The following is a 6,000-nucleotide window of genomic DNA, read 5'->3' as shown; positions in this document are numbered from 1 at the left end:
TTTGATCTTTATGCTATAGAAAAGGTGTAGTCGACCTTTCTGTAGCTGAGAGTCATGTTCTTTCACAAGACTATCATATTACCACTCATTTTCCGTTGTATCTTCTTTCAGGGCCTTACTTTCTTTTTACTTGCTAACTTCAATGCTTTGAGGGAGAGAGTTGTCAGTGAAGGTGAAAATGGTCAGTGTCATGGGGATTTGCTCTGTCTTTCCTGCCATAACACCAGTCCTCTGATCCAGAAATACTTTCCTGCACCTGGGCCATAAGGAGAATAGGACCTCACTGTCCTCCTGTTGAAGAGACCTGCTCGCTGGGCTCTGCTCGCTTGCTCCCATCTGTCTCAAGGCTTGTTGTTTCTTTCGCTCTGAGCATCTGCACTCCAAGAAGGCATGAACTTTTTCTTTCACTTCCTTTCTTCTGCGGGTGATGATCTGACATCACCCTGAGAAAGAGGCTGAAGGTCGCCGAATATAAACACTGTCACTCCTCACTGGCTGAGGCAGAAAGGCAGAGGGTTGAGTGAGCACCCAGGGGTCTGGAGGAAGGGGACAGAAACCACAATGCCAAGGGCTTGGGCGCCACATGTGTGCTTGAGGGCTCAGAGTCTCTGTGCCTTTATACACTGAAGGCACCGGAGAGGACACATTTCCTCTGGAGTCACCCTTAACCATCTGCCACTCTAGGAGGATGCAGGTAGGAGTCTAGTTGGCAATGGAAGTTGTCATGGGGAAGAAGGCCATTTGGGGTGGGCTGAGGGCTGGGCTGCTCACAGGAGTGTCCCTGGGCGGAAAAGACTAGGGGGCAAACTGTGTGAGCCACTGGGACAGGGAAAGGGGCTCAGGTTGCTGCCCAAGGAAGGCAGGTCTCTAGCACTGAACCACCACCCTGGGGCTTAAGGACAGCTGAAGTGGCCAAGTGGGCTAGTGGGTCGGGGGGAGAAGCACCCAACAAACGCCTTGGTCCTCTGCCCATCCTTCTATAGAAAATGAAGCAGGCTTGCGAGATATTTCCTCACTCAGTGCTGAAGTGTCCAAGGATGAAAATGTGTTGAAATCTCTCTCTCTCTTTTCTCTCTCTCTCGGTTTGGGAAAAAAAAAAAAAAGAGCTAAGGATTGAGGAAGATGGTTCAACACAGGCTACGTCTGCTCTCCAAGGGGCTCTGGACTTGTCCCGCCGCAGCCTCCTCGGCTCTCCGGGCCAGAGCTCGTGTCTCGCGGTGGAAGCCGGGCGGCGGTGCGCGGGGGATGCTCTTACATAATCGCCCGGCCGCGTCCTGCTTCCTCGCGCGCGCTCCTGCACCGCGCGGGCTTGGAGAGCCTGGGGGGAGGGGGGGGGCGTGGACCGCGATGGAGCCGGGGCAGGCGCTGCGGGGCCGGGGCCGCCCCCGCAGGGGGAGATGAGCGTGAAGAGCTGCGGGAGGAGGGCGCGAGAGGCGGCGGGGGAGGTGAAGGTCAGTGGGTGTGAAGCGCCCGATGCACACCGCCCCCCCGCCCCCGGTCCTCCCCTGTCCCCTCCTTCCCTTCCTCTCCGTCCCCCTCTGACGTCTGGAGCTGGCAGCCCGGCCGGTTCCGCATTCCCGACCCCTCCCCGCCGCCCAGGGGCCGCTATATAGCCGGGGCTGATGCAACCCGTCCCGCCGCCCGCCACAGCCTGCGGGAGGGACGCTCGGCGGCCGCGACGGAGGGGGGGCGCTGCAGCGGCGGCGGCGGCGGCGGCTGGGCTGGCGCCGCGGCGGCTCCCGGGCCGGGACGGGCCTGGGCACCGGGCGGAGCTCGGCGGCCGGGAGGCAGAGGCGCTGAGCGGGCACGGCGCCTGCAGCAGGGCCCTGGCCCCGGGGGCGCCGCCTCCGCCCGCGGCTTCTGCACGGTGGGTGCGAGGGCGCGCGCGCGCCGGCGGGCGCCGGGCGGGAGGGCGGGGTGGGGCGCGCCGGGCGCGGGCACCTGGGACGGCCGCACACCCCACACCCCCAGTGCGGGCGGAGCGTGCCGGAGCCCCCGGAACCCGAGCCCCGCGGGGAGGCTCCTGCAGCCTTGGGAGCCCGCGCGGCCCCGGCGAGGGGGCGCTCTGCAGCCCGGACCCGCTCCCGCTAAGCGCCCGCGAGCGGGTGGCTTTCTCTTTGGTTCCCGCCCTGGGACGGGAGGCTCCGTCCGCTCCCGGGACGGCCGAGGCGCTCTCTCTGCCTCCCTCCCGCGCGCTCCTCCCCCGTCCGTTTTGCAGGGAGGTGCTCTCGCGCGGCGGGGAAGGCGGGTGAGTGGGGAGAAGACGGCCCTGGGGTGGAAATGGAGGGTTGAAGGCCTGGGAGGTGCAAGGGTGCCGGTGGTGGAGGGATGACAGGGACCTGCTGGCAAGTCGTGCCCGCCCCTCCCCTTCGCAGGGAGGAAGCGCGGCTCCCTGAGGACCTGGAAGAGGGCGCTGACAAGGGCTGGGCTCTTCATACAATGAAGAGGGTTTCCCTCAGGGCCATTGCTCGGGGATTCCCCCTCTCGGAGGGGGGCGTGGGGGGGGTGTCTAGGGGCTGCTGGGTCCCCTTTGGGCTCCCCCAACTGCCAAGCCAGGTTACATAAGGAGTCAAGCCCGCTGCGCTAGGTAACCAGCCCCTCCTCTCCGGCCCAGCCCAGTTTAGACGGCTCTCTCCTGCCTCGCCCCTCAAAAGAGCCTGAAAGGTTAGGACTTAACACGGCCTGGACCCCTGATCCCGGGGTTGCACTCGCAAGTTTTGCCTGGGTCAGTGGTGGGGTCGGGCGTGGGACAGGGAGTTTGCAGACCCGTGTGTGTTCCCAGGTTTAAATCTCGGTAGACTGTCCTCAGGGTCTTGGTTTGGGGAACATGAGAGACTGGAGCTTGGAACTATGCTTGGGAGCCCGCTTATCCTTTAAGACCTTGCAGAAAACTGTGTTCACATGTCATCTGCCTTCCCCCAGGGTTTTTAAAAACACCTCCCATTGCTTTCATCTTCCCTGCCAATCTGGCTGCAGTTTGGATGAACGCCTTATCTTCCTTCACAGGTTTCTAGGGGAGAGTTTAGCCAGGTATCAGGTGTGAGCATGGCTCTGATTTTATATAAACCTGACGACCAGGGAAGAGAAGCATGATCTGTTCTCGTGCCTCGGGCTGGTTAAGATTTCTCCTTGTTTAAAACACGGAGAACTGATTTCTCAAAGACTCTTCTGTTCCCCTTCTACTCTGGCTTTGGTTCAGAGCTGTAGGTAGCCCCAGAATCTTCTTGAAGAGCTGGGTGCTGTGAGATTTGAAGGGCAGCTAGAAAGCATGGATTGGTTGAGATGGTAAAGAACCTGCCTGCAATGCAGGAGACCCAGGTTTGATCCCTGGGTTGGGAAGACCCCCTGGAGAAGGGAATGGCTACCCACTCCAGTATTCTTGCCTGGAGAACTCCATGGACAGAGGAGCCTGGCGGGTACAGTCCATGGGGTTGCAAAGAGTCCGACACGATGGAGCAACTAACACTTTCACTTTCACTCAGAAGGCATGGATGTAGAGGCTTCTGACTTTTCTCCTGGGTTGGTTGCAGCCACCTCCAAGGAGATATGTTGATAACTGGTGACAGTGTCCCCCAAGGAAGAACTTGGACAAGAATCTCTCCATTCACTTGCTGCCTAGCTTTTGCAGCCACCAGCATCTGTCGTTGCCTCTCCCACCTGTTTGCAGGATGTGTAGGCATCTTTTCCAACCTGCCAGACCCTTGGCAGAACCCTGAGATGGGCTAGGCTCTCCAGGCCTTGTTTGTTGTGGGGTTGTTGGTGTTGCAGTGGGGCTGTCTCTGACACAAGTGTCTCTGTTTCCAGTTCTGCTCTGGAAAGAAGGGGCCAGTGCAGACTCTAGGTTGGCCTGCTCTGTATTCATTCAGGCCCAGCTCAACTTCAGGAGTCAGAGCCAGGGCTGAGGGCAAGCTACATTCTTTTCTGCTTTTCTGCTGCAGGATGCAGTTTGCTTTTTTTCCATGTGAATGAATTATGTTGGAAACTGAAATAGGAAGAGAAAACTAGAGTGGTATAGGTATGTGTGTGTGCATACCTATATAGGCAGGGGGAAAGCAGCGGGCACATTATTTTTCCATTTTCCTTTAATTAAGGCTCTGTGGAGGTGTGTTTGAAAACAGAGGGTCTCCTATGCCTTTGAGGAGGGTGAGAACACTGTTTTGGCTGCGTCCCGGGCCATATGCAGCGTATGGTGGCCAATGAAACTGGGCCTGGCTCGTTCTGTTGCTTGTCTTGGCAGTAGGTTCCGTGGCTTGTATTACCAGCTCTGGAACTTACAGGCTGCCAAGCTCTGTATGCCTGTGTGTGTGCGCGCACACATACGTGTGTGTGTGTGTGTGTGTGTATGTGCGCGCTCGCTCTTGTGCATGTGTGTGGTTTGGCCTCTCAAAACTCAGCAGAGACAAATGCCTTAGCAACCCAGGGTTGGAATTTTCGGCCTGTGTTTCTTTACACTCGTGGCTGGCTGTGGGAGGCCCGGCCAGAGCCCACCATTCTGGGTTTTTTTCCTCTCTTTTTTTTAGTCTGTTTTCTTGCTCCTACCCATGGGATTCCATCTGTGGAGCTCAATTTCTAAAGCTTTAACTGGCCGATGGCATAATTTTTTAAAAAAGGGCCAAAGGATCGGTCACAGGCTGTGTGTGTGTCTGTGCTGTGCGTCAATATGAACTCCTGGCGCCAGGAACAGGACAGGGTGAGCAGGGAAGAGAGTCTAGGAGGCCCAGAGACAGTTCCTTCTCAGCTGCTTCTCACTGCTCAGAATAAGGATCCAGGCAGAAACGACTTACTGTGTATTTACTGAGCACCTACATTAGGCAGGAGAGAAAGCCCGTGCTTATAGGCAGGGCTTGTCTAAAGCATTTCCCTGGTCTCTGGGGAAGAACCTTTCTTGGGGAGACATTCTAGTTTCTTTCATGGCTGGGTTGGCTATGCAGGGCTCACACTATGTCAGGGGCTTCTTCTGACACCTACCACCCCTCATTTTTTTTTCATAAAGATCTGAGGAGTGACCCCTTCTAAGCAATGCAGGGGTACAGTGAGTTGAAAGACAGCCAATACTGGCCCTCTTCTTCTGGAGGTGGGCATGGAAACCCAGCCATGGGAGCACCCTGTTGCCAGTGATCTATGTAGTTGTTGTCCTGGCTGGTGAGATGGAGAAGCACTTAGGAGAAACCGAGGCAAAGGGCAGGTGCTGGGTCTCATTCTCATTTCCACACTTTTCTACCCAGCCCCGATCTGCCACCTGTTGTTTCTCTTCTGCAGTAACTGCCTGGATGCAGGATGGTCCTGCCCTCTTGAGGTTTCGAGTTGGGAAGGAGAAGAGCAGAGAACCCTCTGGGCCGGGCTGGGGGTGATGGCGTGGATCCTCTTCTTGGCCGTAGGATAGGGAGATTGGTGTTCGATGGGAACTGGGAACAGAGCAGAAGGAGCCTCGAGGGCTCGCCCAGCACTGGTGTTGCTCCAGGAAGGAAGGCGCTCAGAGCCACACTGACGTCATGCTCACAGGTGCTGTTCCAGGTGCTTTCCAAGCATTAACTAATTAAATCTTCTTCTCAGCCTTAGGTGACTAGTCCCACTGTGCAGCAGAGGAAAGGGAGGCACAGAGAGGTTAGGGAACTTGCCCAAGGTCACACAGCTAGTAGGAGCAGAGCTAGGGTTCATACTCAGATGATCTGGCTTTGGAGTTTCCACTTTTAACCTGCCTCACTCTCCTGCCTGCAGAGCTAAGCCAGCCGTCGGAGATGGTCTTCTGCTGCTTGCTCTTGTGCTCCATCTCGGAGCTTTCTCCACCTTTTCCTCCTTGCCTCCTGAATCTCCTTGTCTTTTGGAAGCTGATTGGCCTGCATCATTTCAGATTCCAGGAGAGAGGTCATCCCAGATAACTCCTTAGCTCCAGGGACAGATTTGGTGTTTGATTCTCCAAGATTCATGATTGTTAGTGCTGTGCTCTGTGATATCTGGCCTGGCAACTTTCTGGCCTCTCTGCCCTCTACTTGCTGCCAT

General features: G+C 56.9%; 1 protein-coding gene across 2 annotated transcripts in view; it reads left to right on the top strand.

Annotated features, from left to right (window-relative positions):
• The first annotated feature begins 505 nt into the window (after positions 1-505).
• JDP2 (Jun dimerization protein 2) overlaps positions 506-6,000 on the top strand; it is a 45,286-nt gene continuing 39,791 nt past the window's right edge. The window contains exon 1 of one of the 2 annotated variants that reach the window (XM_070377496.1): positions 506-694. The gene's annotated coding sequence lies outside the window, so the exon portion shown is untranslated. Of the gene's footprint in view, positions 695-1,614; positions 1,868-6,000 lie in introns of those variants that run through there. The other variant, XM_070377495.1, reaches the window with a different exon arrangement.

The sequence above is a fragment of the Bos mutus genome, chromosome 10 (assembly GCF_027580195.1).
Source record: "Bos mutus isolate GX-2022 chromosome 10, NWIPB_WYAK_1.1, whole genome shotgun sequence".
Taxonomy (NCBI): Eukaryota; Metazoa; Chordata; class Mammalia; order Artiodactyla; family Bovidae; genus Bos; species Bos mutus.
The sequence above is the reverse complement of the archived record's forward strand: the minus strand, read 5'-3'. Positions and strand labels throughout refer to the sequence as shown.